The sequence below is a fragment of the Rutidosis leptorrhynchoides genome, chromosome 2, assembly GCF_046630445.1.
Source record: "Rutidosis leptorrhynchoides isolate AG116_Rl617_1_P2 chromosome 2, CSIRO_AGI_Rlap_v1, whole genome shotgun sequence".
Taxonomy (NCBI): Eukaryota; Viridiplantae; Streptophyta; class Magnoliopsida; order Asterales; family Asteraceae; genus Rutidosis; species Rutidosis leptorrhynchoides.
Genome location: NC_092334.1, coordinates 64,193,517 through 64,217,492, shown reverse-complemented (window position 1 = coordinate 64,217,492; position 23,976 = coordinate 64,193,517).

Below are 23,976 nucleotides of genomic sequence, written 5' to 3'. Positions count from 1 at the left end.
TGTCATGCTATCCTTGCTCATGTTGTTGATCCTAGTAAGGAAGTAAAGAACGTTGATGACGTTCATATTGTTAGGGATTTTCCCGAGGTGTTTCCCGATGACTTACCTGGCCTTCCGCCGCAACGCGCGGTAGAATTTCAAATTGATCTTGTTCCCGGTGCTGCTCCTGTAGTACGTGCTCCTTATCGTCTTGCGCCTTCTGAACTTCAAGAATTGTCAAGTCAACTCCGTGAGTTGATAGACAAAGGTTTTATTCGTCCTAGTTCGTCCCCTTGGGGAGCTCCTGTTCTGTTTGTTAAGAAGAAGGATGGTTCTTTTCGTTTATGCATTGATTATCGTGAACTGAATAAGCTCACTGTTAAAAATCGTTATCCTCTTCCGAGAATTGATGATCTGTTCGATCAGCTTCAGGGTTCTTCTGTTTATTCAAAAATTGATCTTCGTTCTGGCTATCATCAGTTGCGTGTTAAAGAATCTGATGTTTCAAAAACTGCTTTTCGCACCCGTTACGGTCACTTTGAATTTCTTGTTATGCCGTTCGGATTGACAAATGCACCTGCTGTGTTCATGGACCTCATGAACCGTGTGTGTAGACCCTATCTGGACAAGTTCGTTATTGTTTTCATCGACGACATCCTTATCTATTCTAAGAGTGATGAAGAGCACGAAGAACACTTGAGGTTAGTGCTTGATTTGTTAAAGAAAGAAGAGTTGTACGCTAAGTTCTCTAAGTGTGCTTTTTGGTTAAGAGAAGTTCAGTTCCTTGGTCACATTGTTAGCAAACAAGGAATACAAGTTGATCCTGCTAAAGTTGAGGCGATTGAAAAGTGGGAAACCCCGAAAACTCCTACTCAAATTCGTCAGTTCTTAGGATTGGCAGGTTACTATCGAAGGTTCATCCAGGATTTCTCTCGTATAGCGAAACCTCTGACTGCTTTAACGCATAAAGGGAAGAAGTATGAGTGGAAGGATGAACAGGAGAATGCTTTTCAGATTTTGAAGAAGAAACTGACTACCGCTCCGATATTGTCTCTACCGGAGGGTAATGATGATTTTGTTGTTTATTGTGACGCATCACGACAAGGCTATGGTTGCGTCTTGATGCAACGAAAGAAGGTTATTGCGTACGCATCACGTCAGTTGAAGATTCACGAGCAGAACTATACAACTCATGATTTAGAGTTGGGGGCCGTTGTTTTTGCACTTAAGATTTGGAGACATTATTTGTATGGGGTCAAGAGTACTGTGTACACAGATCACAAAAGTCTTCAACATATCCTCGATCAGAAACAGTTGAACATGAGACAACGAAGATGGATTGAGACGTTGAATGATTACGATTGTGACCTTTTGTATCACCCGGGTAAGGCCAATGTTGTGGCTGATGCATTGAGTCGTAAAGAAAGGACTGAACCTCGCAGGGTTAGGGCCTTGAATATGACAGTTAGATCAAACCTCGCAAGGCAGATTCTTGAGGCACAACAAGAAGCCTTAAAGGAAGAGAATTTTGTGAAAGAAAATGTAAGAGGTATGGCTAAGAAATTCGAGATTCGAGCAGATGGTACTAGGTACTTTGTAGGACGTCTTTGGGTTCCGAAGTTTGGTGAACTGCGACAACTTGTTTTGGATGAGGCTCACAAGTCTAGGTACTCTATTCATCCTGGTTCAGGGAAGATGTACCATGATCTTAAGGAGCTGTATTGGTGGCCAAATTTGAAAGGTGATGTGGCTACGTATGTGGCTAAGTGTTTGACCTGTTCTAAGGTCAAAGCTGAACATCAAAAACCGTCCGGATTGTTGGTACAACCAGAAATTCCCGAGTGGAAGTGGGAAGGTATCACTATGGATTTTATCACTAAGTTACCAAGAGTTTCGGGTGGCTACGATGCGATTTGGGTGATTGTAGATCGACTCACTAAGTCGGCTCACTTTTTGCCGATTAGGGAAACCGATTCCATGGAGAAACTCACCCGTTTGTATTTGAAAGAGATTGTTTCGAGGCATGGTGTTCCCGTTTCTATAATTTCCGACAGAGATAGTCGATTTGTATCGAGATTTTGGCAATCGTTGCAAGAAGCCTTGGGCACTAGATTGGATATGAGCACCGCTTATCATCCTCAAACGGATGGTCAAAGTGAGAGGACCATTCAGACATTAGAAGATATGTTGCGAGCTTGTGTGATTGATTTTGGAAATGGGTGGGATAAGTATTTGCCGTTAGCTGAGTTTTCTTATAACAACAGCTACCACGCAAGTATTAAAGCCGCACCGTTTGAAGCTTTGTACGGTAGGAAGTGTAGATCTCCTATTTGTTGGAATGAGGTTGGGGATGCTCAACTTACAGGTCCAGAGATTATTCACGAGACTACTGAGAAGATTGTTCAAATTAAAGAAAGGTTGAGAACTGCTAGAAGTCGGCAAAAGAGTTATGCCGACAAAGGAAGGAAAGATGTTGAATTTCAAGTTGGTGATCGTGTTATGTTAAAAGTTTCGCCTTGGAAGGGTGTTATTCGTTTTGGTAAAAGAGGGAAGTTAAGTCCTCGTTTCGTGGGACCGTTTGAGATCATTGAAAGAGTTGGACCGGTGGCTTATCGTTTGAAGTTGCCACAAGAACTCAGTGCTGTTCACGATGTTTTCCATATTTCGAACTTAAAGAAGTGTTTGGCTGAATTTGATCAGACTATTCCTTTGGAGGAACTTCAAGTTGACAAGCAATTGCATTTTATTGAGGAGCCAGTTGAGATCATGGACCGAGAGGTTAAGACTCTTAAACAGAGCAGAATTCCTATTGTTCGGGTCCGATGGAACGCTAGACGCGGTCCCGAGTTCACTTGGGAGCGTGAAGACCAAATGAAGCAGAAGTATCCGCATTTGTTCTCAGATGCCGAGTCAACCCCTGCGCCTGCTTAAATTTCGGGACGAAATTTCCATAACGGGGAGGTACTGTCACGACCCTACTTTTTCCGTTATCTTTTTCCGTTAATTATTTAACGACCGTTAACTGTTAGTGTGCCACGTCATTTCCATGACCTATATTATTATTTTTGTAATAATATATATATAATAATTATTATGTGTTATGTGGATATATGTATTCATATTTTAAATTATACGTTTCTACGTTCCGCGGATTTCCATCCGGCGAATCTTTTCGGTTTTTAAACCAACGGTCGAGCTTTCGGGATTTTTAAATCCTAAATATTTTAAATATGATATTTTATGATCATATTATTAATAGGTGTATTTATATTTATTTTTCGTCGCGCGTTTGTTATCTTTCCGGATTTTTAATCGCGTAAGTGCGTTTTCGCGTTTCGGGCTTCGTTCGGGTTTCCGGGCCACAAGGAAATTAACATTTAACAATTTTGGACCCATGGGGCCCACCCCCATGCCATGTTCGGCCGACCCAAGGGGGGGGAGGGAGTAATACTCCCATTTCCTAATTTATTTCCTTATTTTTGTAATTATCTCTTTTATTTTTCCACCTAAACTTAATTTGCAATTTTCTCTCTTCCTCCCTTGCCCTAGTTGACGCCACCACCACCACCATTCATCATCTTCATCAATCAAAATTAAAGCTTGGATCATAAATCAATTAACACCAACGCGTTCCTTGTTTCGTTCTCTACGCGATCATATACTTTGATTCTCGATTAGGGTATAAACCCTAACCCTAGATCTTTTCATATTTATTTATATTTCTGTATTTTGATGTTATATGATTAGTATGATATGTATAAGTTATTGTATTGTTGTTTGAATGCGTAGAATTACTCGTTTGTTCATGTTTTCGGTTTGTAAATTTTGGACAGCAGTTTGATTCGTATATTCTGACTATATAACTGTTATGAATGTTAAAATAAAGTACATAAATGAGTTCCTCTCATCAAGACATTAATTTTAGACTCCGGATTCATGTCGTTTCGATTCCCGGAGCCCTAGATACGCTTAATTTGGTTTTTGTTAAAGATTGAAAGGTGTTCTTGGCATGAACAAGGTTGGGTCCGACTTTGTGACCATCCTTGGTGTCTTTAGGGTGCCTCAATTGGTTAGGACTGATGGTGAGACGAATATTCATGTTCGGGTCACCTAAATCCGAGCCACGGTTCACCCGTTTTGCCCGAATTACTGTTTTGAGTAAATTGATTTCCCAAATGTTGTCATGGCTGATATCCACGACCTAGGGACTGTTCTTGGAGTGTTCTTGAGTTCATAAATGTGTCGGGTGGTTTGAGTAGGTGAAGTTACATATGTGGCTTGCCCGAAACCGACACCCGGGGCTCAAGATACGACCCGGCGAACTTTTAAACTTAAAACTTATGGTTAATGATTAAACTTATGATAAAATTTATGGAATTCATTATTAATTAATTACTTATGATAAAAGAAGTAATTATTATTATTTAAAACATATGATATAAATATTTATTATATCATTTAATTATTAATTATAATTTAATTAACATTTTAATTAAACTTATGATTAGTAATACTTTTATTATTAAAGGAAAATACTTATGATAAGTATTAAATTTGTTTTTGAGAAATTATTAAAAGACTTATAATAAATATTAAATAATTATTTAATTATTATAAGACTTAATTATTATTTAATTATGACTTAATTATTAAATACTTATGATTTAATAATTTTAATTAGAAACTTATGATATGATTAATAATTCATTATTAATTAATAATACTTATGATATGATTTAAAATTTATTATAAATTAATAATATTTATATTATGATTGACATTTAATTAATTAATTAAATACTTATGTTATACTAATTATAACATTTCAACTTATATTAACTTTAATAATTCATTTTATTTAATTAAACTTATGTTAAGACATTAATATACACTTTTGACTTTAAATAACATTATAACCTATGTTATTATTATAACTTACACTTTTAAAATTAATGTTGACTAGGTTTGACCAAGGTTGACTTTTGAGTTGACTTTCTGTTGACTTTGACTTTCAGTTGACTTCTGTTGACTTTCTAAATAAGGAAACTTTCCTAACTTCAAAACTTTCTAAAAATAGAACTTTCTAAATTTGGAAACTTTCCAAAAATAGAAACTTTCCAAAAATAGAAACTTTCCTAAAATAGAAAACTTTCCAAAAATGGAAACCTGCTAAAAATAGAAACTTTCTAAAAATAGAAAGTGTGTGTCCTTATGCTGTTCCAATCAAACCGATGCTTGTTGAGTAATGTTCTATGCCTACTTGCAACATGTACAATAGCTATCATACTAAGACTTGGCCTAAGTTAGTTATTTATTTCGACCTGCTTTATTTATAGGTCGGCGTTGTGATCTTTCTTGATCACTTTACTTTACGTGCTGTTCGCTTGTTTGTGAGATTTCTTCAGTTGCTATTTAAGGTGAGTTATAGTCCCGTTTTTACATACTTTTCAAAGTATATTTTTGGGATGTGATTACATGCAGATTTTTATTTACGTTTAGACACAAGTAACAGTTAAATTTAATTATTCATTGTGAGTTGGACAAAAATATTCCCTAGTCTGGTAACTGTAATCATTGGTTTCTACCGGTGAACGCGAATCCTACGGATAGATCTATCGGGTTTGACAACCCCATTTCGAGCTAGTCGCGCTAGCAATTTATAATCGGAATGTTTAGTACTTCGTAATTTGTTGTAGATACACTGTCCAAGTGTATATTTTTATTGTGTTTGGCAAGGGTAAATAAAGGGTTAAGTGGTTACCAGGTGGCTCATTGATAATGGAATAATGTTTAATGTTTTCTAACATTTTTAAATCTTGTGGTCTAAAGTTTACTTACTTATTTAAACCTATAATTCACTCAACCTTTGTGTTGACAGTTTACTTGCATGTTTTCACAGGTACTTGAGTTATTTGATGCTTCCGCTGTCATTAGAAGAGTCTGCATGCATTTGGGCAGATTTTATGAAACAATTTATGAAACTTAAGTTTGCATTCTATTTTGGATAATTTAAATTGTGGGATTGTTGGCAATGTTTTGTGTCAACTTTTGGTTTCATTTTATGGTTGGTTGGTTTTCAAACTACTTAATTTGGTTTGTTTCCTTTTTGGGGAACATTTTGAAATAAAAGAATGCAACTTTGTTTATTTAATTCATTTAAGTCCGATCAAGCTATGGGACCAACTGACGGATCCGTTAAGTGTTTTGACGGGGTCGTCACAAATTGATTCAATGCCATCATCACAAATAGGACACCGAACCGAATGCAAGTCAATACCACGTTTATCCAATTCAACTAAGGTTGGAATACGTTTGTGTTTGACTCTCCATATAAATACCTCTAACTTTTTTGGGACTAAGGGATTACGCATTGTTTTCGGGCCACCTCTTCCATCCGTTAAAAACTTATCCACAATTAGCTTTTGGAGTTTCTTAGTTGTGAATTTACCCGACACCGATCCCGGCCACTTCCATGAGTCTGCAATATTACCTGCACTTCGAACCTGAGAAACGAGTTTAGATAAATTCTGCAGCTCGCCAATAGCCCTTCCACGTATTTCTCGTGACCATTCCCATCTGATAACACAGCTACCGTCTTCATTCTAGGTAATTCGATCAGCCACCTTTACATCCTTTTTTGTTTTCAATCTAAACAATCTGTTGAATTGTTGTTTTAGATCAGCGTTACCAACCCATTTGTCTTGCCAAAAAAGCGTGTCCATCCCGTTACCAACTGACTTGTAACTATTAACTTTATTTGTTTGTATAATACAAAAACAAACATATGGAGAGTCAAAAACAAACGTAGTTTTTGTATTGTAACTATTAACTTATTCTTTGTTCAACTAAAATTGATTGTAACTAAATTTATTGATAAGAATTGAGTCTTGAAAAATTAAATAGGCCTTAATAAATATCGTTAACTCCATCAAAATTACCCTTTCTTTATATTTACCTCACAAGTAATTATGAATTACTTCATGCATTTAATATTTATATATTCTATATTCCTGAAAAATTAAATAGACCTTAATAAATATCGTTAACTCCATCAAAATTACCCTTCCTTTATATTTACCTCAAAAGTAATTATGAATTACCTCATGTATTTAATATTTATATTCTATATTCTATATCTATATTTTTTTATCTATATTTATATTTATATTAATATTTATATTCTATATTCTATATCTGTATTCTATATCTAAATGTAAGTTGAGTTCTAGGAAAATAAATGTGGTGAGTAAATGAGGTGAGTCAATTTTGATGTCATTAAAATTCTATAGTTTATAATTATATAAATATGATATTTATAATATATAAGTATCGAACCTTATATTTGACTATTTATGTCTTATTTCAACTATTTTCTATCTAACTAGATAAGTTATTTTTTTTCTGAACAGCAACATAAAATTTTATTATAATAAACGTTAAGATGTTACAGACGGAATCCCCAATCAGAACAACTAGGGATACAACAATAACAAGACTGCAATATCAAGGTGATATGCCATGAATACAGGAGAAAAAAACAATATACACAATGGCTTAGTTAAATTATACAAACTCGACTTTTGGAAATCAAAATGGCTACACTGTCAAGCAGGAGCGGGGGTTAACGAGCCACTCGTGCCAAGCAATGTCCTTATCTTTGATTCTCCTTGATATCCATTCAAAACTATGAACTTGAATTTCGCTTACTACGCTTGCAACATAAGGAATTATCTTCTCGAAGACTTTGTTGTTTCTATATTTTAATAAAACATACTCACTCGTCCATTCGATTGCTTGTAATATCTTCGCACCAAGACTCGTCATTTGCACATGTGACTTACCTTCGAATGCTTCGGATGAACTAAAGTTGCAAAAAGGGCCAAGGTTCAACCATTTGTATATTCTTGTCCATATATCAAAGGCATTTTTACAAAGGACCAACGAGTGATCAATAGATTCAATGCCATCATCACAAATAGGACACCGAACCGAATGCAAGTCAATACCACGCTTATCCAATTCAACTAAGGTCGGAACACATTTGTGTTTGACTCTCCATATAAATACCTCTAACTTTTTTGGGACTAAGGGATTACGCATTGTTTTCGGGCCACCTCTTCCATCCGTTAAAAACTTATCCTCAATTAGCTTTTGGAGTTTCTTAGTTGTGAATTTACCCGACACCGATCCCGGCCACTTCCATGAGTCTGCAATATTACCTGCACTTCGAACCTGAGAAACGAGGTTAGATAAATTCTGCATCTCGCCAATAGCCCTTCCACGTATTTCTCGTGACCATTCCCATCTGATAACACAGCTACCGTCTTCATTCTAGGTAATTCGATCAGCCACGTTTACATCCTTTTTTGTTTTCAATCTAAACAATCTGTTGAATTGTTGTTTTAGATCAGCGTTACCAACCCATTTGTCTTGCCAAAAAAGCGTGTCCATCCTGTTACCAACTGACTTGTAACTATTAACTTTATTTGTTTGTATAATACAAAAACAAACATATGGAGAGTCAAACACAAACGTAGTTTTTGTATTGTAACTATTAACTTATTCTTTGTTCAACTAAAATTGATTGTAACTAAATTTATTGATAAGAATTGAGTCTTGAAAAATTAAATAGGCCTTAATAAATATCGTTAACTCCATCAAAATTACCCTTTCTTTATATTTACCTCACAAGTAATTATGAATTACTTCATGTATTTAATATTTATATATTCTATATTCCTGAAAAATTAAATAGACCTTAATAAATATCGTTAACTCCATCAAAATTACCCTTCCTTTATATTTACCTCAAAAGTAATTATGAATTACCTCATGTATTTAATATTTATATTCTATATTCTATATCTATATTTTTTTTATCTATATTTATATTTATATTAATATTAATATTTATATTCTATATTCTATATCTATATTCTATATCTATATTCTATATCTATATGTAAGTTGAGTTCTAGGAAAATAAATGTGGTGAGTAAATGAGGTGAGTCAATTTTGATGTCATTAAAATTCTATAGTTTATAATTATATAAATATGATATTTATAATATATAAGTATCGAACCTTATATTTCACTATTTATGTCTTATTTCAACTATTTTCTATCTAACTAGATAAGTTATTTTTTTTCTTTTCTAAACAGCAACATAAAATTTTATTATAATAAACGTTAAGATGTTACAGACGGAATCCCCGATCAGAACAACTAGGGATACAACAATAACAAGACTGCAATATCAAGGTGATATGCCATGGATACAGGAGAAAAAAACAATATACACAATGGCTTAGTTAAATTATACAAACTCGACTTTTGGAAATCAAAATGGCTACACTGTCAAGTAGGAGCGGGTGTTAACGAGCCACTCGTGCCAAGCAATGTCCTTATCTTTGATTCTCCTTGATATCCATTCAAAACTATGAACTTGAATTTCGCTTACTACGCTTGCAACATAAGGAATTATCTTCTCGAAGACTTTGTTGTTTCTATATTTTCATAAAACATACACACAAGTCCATTCAATTGCTTGTAATATCTTCGCACCAAGACTCGTCATTTGCACATGTGACTTACCTTCGAATGCTTCGGATGAACTAAAGTTGCAAAAAGGGCCAAGGTTCAACCATTTGTATATTCTTGTCCATATATCAAAGGCATTTTTACAAAGGACCAACGAGTGATCAATAGATTCAATGCCATCATCACAAATAGGACACCGAACCGAATGCAAGTCAATACCACGCTTATCCAATTCAACTAAGGTCGGAACACGTTTGTGTTTGACTCTCCATATGAATACCTCTAACTTTTTTGGGACTAAGGGATTACGCATTGTTTTCGGGCCACCTCTTCCATCCATTAAAAACTTATCCTCAATTAGCTTTTGGAGTTTCTTAGTTGTGAATTTACCCGACACCGATCCCGGCCACTTCCATGAGTCTGCAATATTACCTGCACTTCGAACCTGAGAAACGAGGTTAGATAAATTCTGCATCTCGCCAATAGCTCTTCCACGTATTTCTCGTGACCATTCCCATCTGATAACACAGCTAACGTCTTCATTCCAGGTACTTCGATCAACCACCTTTACATCCTTTTTTGTTTTCAATCTAAACAATCTGTTGAATTGTTGTTTTAGATCAACGTTACCAACCCATTTGTCTTGCCAAAAAAGCGTGTCCATCCCGTTACCAACTGACTTGTAACTATTAACTTTATTTGTTTGTATAATACAAAAACAAACATATAGAGAGTCAAACACAAACGTAGTTTTTGTATTGTAACTATTAACTTATTCTTTGTTCAACTAAAATTGATTGTAACTAAATTTATTGTCACCTATAAAGGTATTATACATATTTGACATTTAAAATGTATTATTTGTGGTACAATTGACATTATGTTAAATTTTGAGATTTATATACTAGTTATGAATTATGAATTAACTCTATAATTATAATTGATAATTGATAAATGAATAGTCTATTATTATATGAAGTGTTTAGATAACTTATGGAAGTTAAATAGTTTATATTTAATACGAATTAATATTTTAATTTACTTGAAAACATGACTTCCTTCAATAATTTAACTAAAACATTGAAGATTAAAGGTCACTATAAATGGCGTTAATGGTATATGATGATAATAGAATTTAAGATGTGATAATTCTTTCATTTTCTTACATTAACTAAATTAGTATTGAAATGTAACTTTTGAGAAAGTCAATAGTCGCCTTCTACCGTGTTGGTTTGAAGCATTGGAGAGTATATACTTTTATAAATGATTTTTATATCAATGCATGAGCTTTATTTTATTTATGTGATGTTTTAGTTTTACTTATATCGTTATATAGAACATTGTTGTTTATTGTTATCCATTCAAGTACTTTGGAAAATACACAGGTGGTCAGGTATATTACTATCCAAGTTTTCATTCTACCGTTCACCAACACAAACTGAAACATGAGTTGGCTTGAGACCTCCCTAAACTATTTGATTGAGCTACAAGGTTATGCCATAACTACTATCTAAAACTCAAATATTATTATTAGATGTATTCAACATACATGTATTTTGCCACTATATTTGCTTGATCCAATGTAAATTCGTGTTTCTTGCTATGGCCAGTTACAGTATGTGTTGATTTTGTAAATGTACTGGTGTTTTAGAGTAATAATCTTTGTTGTTGTTCTATGTGTTAATTTTATTATCCTCGCAGTTTTTCTTTTAGGTTCCATCTGTAGTGCACATATAAATATATCTCAACTTCCAAAATATGTCTTGCATTGTTAAAAGTTACAAAAATGCACATACGTTATATGTCAATAACATTCCATCCCCATAACTTGCTATATGGTCCAACTGCAATATACTCAGGGACAACAATTACATCACTTAGGAAAGTTCACCGAATTGTTAGTCTTGCAAACAACTCACAAATTCAAATACTTCATGTTCGTATTATTAGACTTTGTTTAACCAGAACGTTTCACGTAGATAAAAAAATTTCATTGTCATTCTTCAACAATTAAAAAGATGAAATTAAACTGGAACCAAACGTGCAACGCACGGGCATTGCCATCTAGTAGTATATAAATAAAGTATCCACATCAATTTAATGCTTAAATGGAACCCACCCTACTGGTTCAGTGGTTCACCCCTTTACAGTTGTGTATTCAGATGAGGGTGGGGAGGTCTCAAGTTCAAGTCCCTCCTCTTCAAAATATCCGTGGAATTTATTTCTTGAAAGCCAGATTGACTCGGGGAGGTTTTACTGACCCATATTCAGGACTCAGGTCCGACCCGTCTTCCTCTCGGAATGGTTTAAGGTTCAGATCCCTGTAATGCGCTTCGGGTTTTCACACAAAAGCGCGTACGTGCATGACAAATAAGATTATTCGATGCCAACAACTTGCCTTTCAAATTAAAATTTTAATGCTTAAATAGAAAATATAACATAATTAACAAATTAATTAACCGCCGGAGCACTTGTAAAATGTCATAAACACTGATTTAGGGTGATGTAGCTTTAGTTATTTACAATTGTAGGTGTAAATTTAATTCATTGAAAGCTCAATACAAGCCAGTCTAAAGGAGCTCGAGCTCGACTTTAAACATATTTTAAGGGAGATGATACTCACACATCACTTTTTGATCCATGTACACTGAATTACTTATTTTACCCTTAATTATACTTACAATAATAATATAAGTTCAACTCTCTAGGGGCATAACTGTGAATTTATGATACAAAAGTGTACATGGATCAAAAAGTGGTGTGTGAGAATCACCTCCTATATTTTAAAGATCGTTAGTAAACGAGCTCGAACTTTTTATATTGAACTGGAACAAGCTTGCGAGTCTAGACGAGTTTTACCATTTACATGCATATATTGTATGGTTTAATAATATCAAATATTATATTATTATATATAATTATGCAATGATATTATATATATAATAATAATAATAATACTAAATATCAAAAATATAATAATAATAATAATAATAATAATAATAATAATAATAATAATAATAATAATAATAATAATAATAATAATAATAATAATAATAATAATAATAATAATAATAATAATAATAATAATAGTAATAATAATAATAATAATAATAATAAATTTTACTATATGTGATTAGTAATTTTGCAAAAATTGATGTATTATAATTAAGTTACATTAATAATAAAGAACATAATAATACTCCGTATATAATAAACAAGTCAAAGCCTAACTTGAGCTTCTATAACTTTAAATGGTTGAGCTCGAGCATAATCTATTAAAATTGAAAAAAGTAAATTTCAAGCTCTTTGAAGATTAATTTAGTCGAGCTCGGCTCAACTCGTGTACGACCTATTTACAACCATGGTACATGTGAAGCAAATTCAACAATATATCTAAAATTATATAAAGAATTAATCAAAACTAAATTTCTTGAATGTTTCTAACACACATAAAAATATTGTAAGATTAAGAGTTACTCTAAAGTTAATAATTAAGCGTTATGTACAATACACTTTTATGTATGGTACCGATATCCTTAAAGGTAAGGGCAAAAAATATGCTAGTCTTGAGGGGTGTTCGCCCCCTCTAAAACTTGAATACTTGTACTAAATTAGTATAATTTTCTACTCGTAAAAATATATGAGTAAAAAACAAATTCACATGCTACTTCGAACTTTAAAATTCCAACCATATATCATGTTATTATTTCCGCTCCCTAAAAAAAATCAGTTTCTAGCCGGTGCTTAAGGGCTAGAAGGATCTTAAACTTTTTTACATGAGTGTTAGTGAAAAAGAAAAATGTTTTTGTCGTCTTAATTATAACAGTGTATTAAGAATGACAATGGATCGTATATGAGTATTGTTGTTGTAATGGATCAAATATGGATTGGGTAGTCTCATATCCATATATATTCATATTCATTTAAATATATTTTATCAATTTATATTCATATCCGTTGTATTAAGTTGGTTAATGAATATCCGTTTAATATATGAAAAAATATTGACATGTAAATATTAATTTCTATATTAACTTAACACCAGTCAAAAGTCATTTTATAACTGTAAGGTGTTGGTGCATTGGTGTTGACCTGACTTTTGAAGGGAGTAAGAGGTTCGACTCTCACGTGCTGCAAAAAAGATTTTTCTTGTAGTTATCCGTCTATTTCATAGGCCTATGATAACTCCTAAATTATACAGAATTTTGATAACATTTTAAGGAGTTATCTTGCTATTTTAAAGTCATTTTAATCCTAAAACACATTAAAATGGAAAAAAAAAATGTATTTCTAATGATTTTATTGAAGTTATGTGTCAAACAGGATCAAAAACAGGTAAAAACTGCAGAAATCAACATGAAGCCGCCGGCCTGGCATTCTGAAGCCGCCAGCTTACTGATAAAATTCTAGAAAGTTCCAAGACTCTGCAAAAAAATGCCAGGATTCGAAAGATAGCAATAAAGCCACCGGCTTACAACTGAAGCCGCCGGCTTGAGTCCAGTTTCGTGTACTTAAAGTGTGACAATCCGGAAATTTCCGACCAAATTTAAACTTTATCTTTATATTATTACGACACGATAAGCAAAGTCTGTTAAGTTAAATCTCAAACATTGTTGAACTATGTTCATGTATTCACTTAACCTCGACCAGATTCCGACGACTCACGAACCATTATATAATTGGATATGAATATGTATGTATGTATGTATATATATGTATGTATATATATATATATATATATATATATATATGTATATATATATGTGTGTGTATATATATATATATATATATATATATATATATATATATATATATATATATATATATATATATATATATATATATTGTGTGTGTGTGTGTGTGTGTATTATAACTTGAAAACGTTAACAAAGTATTAATTATAATATTTTACATGATCGTATTTGCCGACGGAATTAAAAGATAATATCAAATGATTGAATTATCAGATGTATTGTGATATTATGATAAGTCTCCGTCGTGAGGTCCACTGTGATTCAAAAAAAAATATTCTTTTAACAACATTCGGAATAATTGGCAAAGTGGTACAAGTAAGAACAATATGTCAATTATCGAGAGTTAGACAAAAGTTAGTGGAGATTCCTGCTTAACTTTCAATGCCTGCTTTACATTTTTCTCGTGACCCTTATTAAGTTAAATACTTAGTTTTTATATTAGTTAATGTGAAAATGAAATTAGGGAATATAGATAACTTGAAATTTGGATATCGACGAGTTATGTAAATTGACTTTTTAATGATTTCATACGTTTAATTATCCATTGAATTTTAACTTTCGAGTCATGGACAAACGGTAAGATTAAGAACTTGAAACCTGTTATGATTTATATATGATTTTATTTTCTTGAACAAAAACGTTTTTCAATATAATAGACTTTTATTATTAAAAACATTTTATGATATTACAACTTCTACTATTATATTTTTTTTTTTTTTTGATATAATGTAATTTGATTATCAAAATATGTTATTTAATAAACATTGTGTATAAATGTGTTATATCGATTTTAAACTTTAAAAATGTAAACGTTACGGAATAATACTTTCTATTATTTAAACGATTTCAAAATATATATAATAAGACATACATATTTTCAAACGTTATTATATAGATATAATTTACAACGTAATAAAACATATTATTAGAAAATATTAATTTAAATGTAAAATGTTTTCATATATATCTTTCTTATATAGATTTTAAACTTTAATTAATATTATTTAATACATTTTTATATATAACGAGTCGATGATTTATTGAAGAAAATGACCAAAACACTCGAACGTTAAAGTTATATTTCGAGTGGTATAGTTTATCAATGTTTTAAGCCTAATTATTTATAAAGGTACTTGTCGCGTAACGTAGAATGCTAGTTTTCTAAGTGTACGAAACGTCGTTCGAAAAACCAGAACCAAGACGTTAGTCGAGTGCCAACGTACGAGACTTCGGAACAAAAATTACAAGTTAACTAGGCACGTAAATATAATATAATATATAAATTAAATATATAAATATATATTAATATTAAATCATAGCAGCCCATGTTTATTTTGAACAACTGATTGCTGGACAGCAGGGCCATGCGATCGCATGGCCAAATGCCCTTGAACCCATGCGATCGCATGGCAGAGGGGGATGGGTCAGGTTCTATAAAACGCGAAATGTTCTGCCGAGTTCATTTCACAATTAACCAATCATTCTCTCTACTATATATATATATATATATATATATATATATATATATATATATATATATATATATATATATATATATATATATATATATATATATATATATATATATATTAATATTATTATTATTATTGTTATTATTATTATTATTATTATTATTATTATTATTATTATTATTATTATTATTATTATTCTTATTATTATTATTATTATTATTATTATTATTATTATTATTATTATTAAGATTAATATAAATATTATTAATCGCATTATTATTATTGGTATTATTAAGTATTTACATAAAATACTACGACGAGGTTATGGGCAAGTTATTTCAAACGTGTTTTTCGCGCGGGATAGAGCTAAGGAAATTATAGGTTATAACTATGGAGGTTATGGGTATTGTTCGGGGTATGCTCGTGAGGTCAAACTAGTTTTATCATCTCCGTTGCGTCTACGTACTTTCCTGCAATATTGAATCACAATATTGATACGTGAGCACTCATATCTTATATCTTATCTTTTATATATTAATAGTGTATCTCTGACTAGTGCTCGAGTATATATGATTATGCATGCTTGTATGCTAAATTTCATCGTTAGATAGTTTATGATGAATCACGAATTTGATACATATGTTATTGATATAAGGTATATGATATGCATGTCGTTGGAAAGCTGGCAAAAAATTAATAACTTTTCATTTAGAAATCGTGTGGTTTCGATGTACGGATTAAAAGATATAGCCAACTGAATTATTATTAATTTTAGTATTATTATTATTATTACTATCGTCGTTATAATCGTCGTTATTAGTATCTAATAATTATCATTTATTATTATCATTATCGTTATATGTATTATCATTAAAAATTGTCATTGATATTAGTATTACTATCGTTATTATCATTAAAATTATTATTATTATTATTATTATTATTATTATTATTATTATTATTATTATCATTAAAATAGTTATTAGTATTATCAGTAATATTATTATAATATTTATTATTATTAGTATCATTATCATTAAAACTAATATTAGTATCATCTAATTATTATGATTACTATTATTATCATTATTATGAATGCGATATAAAAGAGGACTAAACGCTATTAAACAAATCGATTAGGAAATAACGAGTATAAGTATTATGATGAAATTAAAATATTGTATGATATTGATTTAGATAAAAATATCGTTTTCATTATTATTATTATTAAAACTATCATTAATATTAAAACTATCATTTTCACTAAAACTATCATTTTTATTATAAAATATCATTATTATTATTATCATTTTAGTATTATTATTAAAAATTATCATTTTTAGAATTATTATTATTATATAAAAATATTATTATTAAAAAGTATCGTTATTAGTAAAATTATCATGATTAGAATTATCATTTCATCATAATTGTTATCATCATTAGTAAATATAAATATTGTTATTATTATTAGTAGAATAATAATAATTATTATTATTATAAAATAATACAACTTTTATTTATTATTATCAATATTATCTTATCAAATAAATATGTGATACAAAGATATTTTTACCACACGTAATATAATAATACATACCACTATATTTTTTTATGATATTAAGTGAACTTTATAAACTTTATTACGTAAAATATATAAAAGTATATTTTTATCATATATAAGTTTTAATATAAATTTTATTTATTAATAAAAGAATTGTATTATCTACTTTAATAAAATCTGATAAATACATTTAATTATATAAAACGACTATATTTAAGTTATATAATAAACATGTATAGATTTTAGAAGTCATTTTGAGACAAATTGACTTTCGTAGAATTTTGCATATCGGTCTCGAGCATTAGGATTGTGATACACTACGACTTGACCTAAATTGCTAGACAAATATTGACCAACATAGAAATATATATACTTAATATAGGTTCGTGAATCCGAGGTCAATCTTACACTTGTTCAATGCCGTCACATGTATTTTTACTACAAGATACAATATTGTGAGTTTCATTTGCTCCCTTTTTAAATGTTTTTGCAATATATATTTTTGGGACTGAGAATACATGCACTGCTTTTATAAATGTTTGACGAAATAGACACAAGTACTCAAAACTACATTCTATGGTTGGATTACTATACCGAATATTTCCCCTTTAACTTGGTAACCTAAGAATTAGGGAAATGACCCCTAATTGACGCGAATTCTAAAGGTAGATCTACGGGCACTGACCAGCCCCAGTCAGAGAATTTGAACTGCTTTAGTACTTCGATTTAAATGGTGATTTCGATTGCCAGTATATTGCATACTTGCGAGTATGCGGGGGATGTTCTATATGCATTAAAGTTAATGTCGGTTACCAGGTGTTCATCATACGAATGGATTTTATACACTTGGTAGTGTAATGATATTTATGAAAAATGAGAATCTTGTGGTCTATTAAAATTATGGAAATGATTGATTACGATAAACTAATGAACTCACCAACCTTTTGGTTGATACTTTTAAACATGTTTATTCTCGGGTAATAAAAAAATCTCCCGCTGTGCATTTGCTCATTTTAAAGATATTACTTGGAGTCATTCATGACATATTTCAAAAGACATTGCATTCAAGTCGTTGAGTTCAATAAAGATTATTATTAAGTAAATGACAGATTAGGTCATTTATAGTTTGGATATTATGAAATGGTATGCATGCCTGTCAACTTTCGATGTAATGAAAGTTTGTCTTTTTAAAACGAATGCAATGTTTGTAAAATGTATCATATAGAGGTCAAATACCTCGCAATGTAACCATATGTTATTGTATTCGACCTTATGGATTAGGACGGGTCGCTTCATAAAGCCCAAGAAAAAGCTAAAAATGGAAACAAAATCAAAAAAATTGACGGATCTCTGAAGCCGCCAGCTTGGCACTGAAACCGCCGGCTTGACCTAGGACGGTTACGCGTGTATCTGCTTGCGGCCTAAGTTAAACTTGCAAAATGAATCACATGTGAAGCCGTCGGCTTCCCACTGAAGCCGTCGCTTGGGCCACCGATTTTGAAACTATAAATAGAGGCCTTCTGTATCAGTTTTCAATGTACTATTTTCGTTTTTCTTTTAAGGTTTTCTCTAAATCACGAAAACTCTTAGATTAGGGTTAATTTTCAAGCTATAATCAGGTTTATTAAAGTTATCAATAAAGTTTCTTTTCATCTACCCTTTTGAGGTACATGACTTTATCTTTATACTCTTATTCATATCGTTTTAGTTACTTTTTCTGTTTCTGTTCGTCTACCACTATGAACTAAATGTTCATAGTGGTTACGTGGACAAAAACTAACTTTGTATGGGAATCAGATGAAGCCGCTGACTTCACCAGTCCAAGCCGCCGACTTGACTGGAACAAAGTCGCCGGCTTCATGCTATAATTCGTACAGTTTCTGGTTTTTCCAGATTTGTATAAAATGAGTTTATGTAATGATATTTAAAGTGTTTTGAATCTATTATGCTTTAATATACTTTCTTGTCATGCTTAATGATTAGATAACATCATTTTAGGATTAATTAGTACTTAATCCGATGATCTATTATTCGATTGATGCTACTTGTTTAGATATAGTCAATCAAACTTGTTAAATTGAATTGCATGCAACTAAGTTAAACAACATAATAGTGATAAATTTGTTAAATTTGAGTTACACTTATATGCTAAAATTTAATATTGTTAGGCTTAGTCAAAGATCCTCTGTTTGGTTGTGTTTAATTAATGATTGCATGAAAACTTAGTAGTAATTTACTTTCAGCTAGTAACTTGAGTTGATCTACTTGATGTTTAATAGCTTATATAATTTGTCAGTCTATTTGCATGTTGATCCGCATCATAAGGTTAATATGTATCATGTAATTGAATTGAATACTATAATTTGAGATGTTAGTCATGCACATCACATGTCTAGCATATGCTTTAAGTCATGCCTATTGAATGTTATGCAACACTTGTCTTAACCTATTTAGGGATAATGATTGGTCTATGATTATTATTTTTCCTTGTGTTAATATAAGTCATGAAACTTGCCTAATATGATTCCCGTATGAGTTATTCGTTCATGTAACTGCTTTTATTTGTAATTGATTATTTTAATTCTGTATTTGCTTTGTTCTTTTATTTATCTATCAACAATCATCTCTTTCCTAAGAGATAAGAATCCATAATCTAAAAACACATAAAAAAAATCTATAATTAGTTCTTTAATAAGAACTAAACAATTTAATAAACCAACTTAAAACGCATCTACGCTCTCTTGGGACGATAACCTAAAATACTACATCCGATCGGGTTTGTTGCTGGTGTTAAAGTGTATTAAATAAAGATTTTATAAATTTAAAAGTTGAAAGGCAAATTAAGCACTACTGCACACTTTTGACACATCAGCCTCTGAGGTTTCAGACTTCTATGCGTTTGAGCCTCATCCGAGCGGGTTTTATCACACACGATGCTCGCATGGAATCTTCGTGGGGGGTTTCTTCCTGAGGGGCGGTAGGACTGTAATGTTCGTTCAGGAAAATAATCAGGTCGGTGGGTTCTGACATCGCGTTCGGACCCTTAAGTAACTCCTAACCACCATTAAAAAAGTCATTTTATTCTTACTATATACAATCAAAAGTAAAAAATTTCTAATTTGTACAATCTAAACTCGTAGAGTTCTACTTTGTATAAGGTTGGATGGATCAAGTAAATCTAACACAAGTAAATTTTCGATCCTCTGATGGATAATCTTATATATGTCCTATACTAATTAGTGAAAGTTTAAATGTATCAAGATGCTCTTTCATTCGCAACATGGTAACCTTAGGGGAAACCTAATGGCTAGATTGAATAAACATCTATATAAATATCCATATCGAGCAACCATTTAGTCTATTCATATTCATCTCAGATGAATCGAATCGGATGACCATTGCCATGACTAAATGTAATTCTATCCAAATTTCACATGCAAACTTACACACCTCAAACAGACGTTTATCGTACGATTTAAGTGTGTACCTGTTTTTCACAAATCTACTAATCACCTCAATTGTAGATGACCACAACTACTTTCATAATCTCTAGGTCTTCGATCAAGATCAATCAAATAAAACCTCAAAACAAATCAAAGATGAGATTCCGTAACAAATACCTTTATTGTGCTACAATGATATTTCGCATTTGACTTCTTGATTTTATTGTTAAATACTGGAAAAAAGATTAGTGGGTCTATGCAAATGCAACAAGGAGAATCCAAAGGGATTTTTCGTATTAAAGTCAAAGCCTAAACACTCAAACTTAAAAAGATGCTACAACGAGGCTACATTTGACTTATTTACACTTTGCTCCATGAATTACTAAATCTGTCATGCGAGCCCTTGATATTTGCCGCGTCACTCTTGTAACGAAACCTTCCTTTTTGTTTCATTAATTATTTAAGACGGCCTCATCCATGTTTGGTTGTGATGCTTGGTTTGTTAAAATATTTATGTGTCTAACATTGGTATTATACACCCACGTTACGTATATCTTAATAATATAATTAACTCTAACTAATTAAGGCGGTTATTTAATAAAAACAATCGTCTTAAACACCATAACTATAAATAAAGGTATGTGGTCATTTTCACAATATGTTGTGAAATTAAAAGCTAAGTTTCTTTAATAATGAACACCAAGAGCTTGTGAGAAATCTCTTCATCGAATTATTGACAACACTATTAGGATCGGAAATCTTAACGGTATCGCATTGCTTCATGATACAAGCATAATATTTTATTGGTTATCATGTTGTAATTATGAGACTAATCATGCAAATTGTGATGTATTAATTCATAAATTCAACATGTGGTGTCAAGAGCAATGTAGAAAAATCTTGTGATGATCCGTTACGAAAATAGAACACGACGTATAATCGTAAGGATAGTAATGAATAATTGTTTTTTGGTGGTTGTTTGTAAACACAAGGATATAACATATACCGAGTATGTGCTTGTGAGTTATTTATGAATATCAATATGAAATATGAATGGAGTAAAATAATACTAGAGCTAATAGAATAGTAATATGGGGAAAAGGTGTTTATTCTCTCTCAAATATTACACTGACATTACAAATGTATAATGAGAGGCCTAAAAACCCCAATCTTTCATTTACAAGATATATTTATAATATCTAAAATGCAAATGAAGCCGATTCTCCAATGATGGCCAATTTAATCGGATCATGGGGCATAAATCATGTATCATGTGATCATGAAATAAAACGTGGAGCAAATAGTGGTCAAAGAAAAGATTCCACTCTTCCAACTTGTTTAACTTTGACTCTCGGATTCGGTTTGGTTCGGGTTAGGATCTACCCGGATCACTCCTCCCCTTCTCCGGCGAAGATGACTAGCTCCTGCTAGTCCGTTATGTTGTGATGAACTCTCTCAAATATAACCGTATGTTGTTAGATTTTTTACAACATATAGGTTCATGCTTCATTTGAGGCTTTTTTTTTAATCTTTCCCTCTAGCTTTTATATTATAGGTAAATTTCAACATAGTCCCCTCTTTTTTTTTTTTTTTCTTCCACTTACACCTATATATATTAAAGAGTAAATGAAAGCATTTTCTCCATGATGTATACCTAATTGATACTTGGTCATGGGCTCATGAGTTGACCATATTGAAGACAAACCCACTTTGTATTTTCGCTGAGATAAATTTCAACAACTTACAAGTGTCTCGACTTTTTTTTTTTTTTTTTTTTTTGGTGGACAAGCCAAAATTTTCTTTTCCGGATTTTGAGTGTGACAGAAAAATGTCACGAATTACGCATCCTCTTCTTCCGGCAAAAGAAGACACGTTTTTTTTTTCTTTTTTTTTTGACTAAAAATGAGAAAATTGGATTAATCCAACTCCTTTGACATTGTTAAGCGTCGATGCCCCGTACTTCCCCTTTATCTTTGCTCCATGTTTCTTCTTCTTGGATTTCTTGGCCATTCTTATGCTATTTTTGAGAATTAGCGGAAGCTTTGCAAGTTGTTACGCAAAGGAACGATGCTCTGAATACCACTTGATCCGTTACGAAAATAGAACACGACACATAATCGTAAGGATAGTAATGAATAATTGTTTTTTGGTGGTTGTTTGTAAACACAAGGATATAACATATACGGAGTATGTGCTTGTGAGTTATTTATGAATATCAATATGAAATATGAATGGAGTAAAATAATACTAGAGCTAATAGAATAGTAATATAGGGAAAAGGTGTTTATTCTCTCTCAAATATTACATTGACATTACAAATGTATAATGAGAGGCCTAAAAACCCCAATCTTTCATTTACAAGATATTTATAATATCTAAAATGCAAATGAAGCCGATTCTCCCATGATGGCCAATTTAATCGGATCATGGGGGCATAAATCATGTATCATGTGATCATGAAATAAAACGTGGAGCAAATAGTGGTCAAAGAAAAGATTCCACTCTTCCAACTTGTTTAACTTTGACTCTCGGATTCGTTTTGGTTCGGGTTAGGATCTACCCGGATCATGTGATCATAACACACCTTTTATCATTCAATCACAAATTAAAATTCATTACTCGTATTAACTCTACGGATTGTTAACGGTTTATGTACGTTGAAATTGATTATCATTTGTGAATTATTTCCATGAAGGTGGAATGAATTATTTGTGAGTTATTTCTTGATTTCCTTACTATCGTTGCATTATGAAAACATTGCATTAATTATTAGAGTGATTCACAAATAATTTGTGAATGTGCATATATATTAATCCACCTTGTAGAAAGAATAAATGAGAGAAATCATTTGCGGAAAAAGATAACTTTATCTTTTTGTCATTCGGTATTTCATGCCATGCAATTCTCTATGAAATAATATAACATAATTATCCAAACCCTGAAAAACGGCTTTGGGGTTACGAATACACATGTATTAAGTATTATTGACCCTAATTTGATTCATGTTGTATGGTTGACGTTGTTTCACATGAAACGGTTAGGATTAAAAGTAATACCATGTATAATCCTTGATGTTTTGGTTGCATGGTGAAAATTAAATTTTATTTATATGATTTATTTATCAATGGATCAAAACAGAATGTTGAAATATATTCTATCATCACCGATCATCTGATGTTATTTGACATGATAATTAATACTCCGTAACACTTGTTGATTTTCT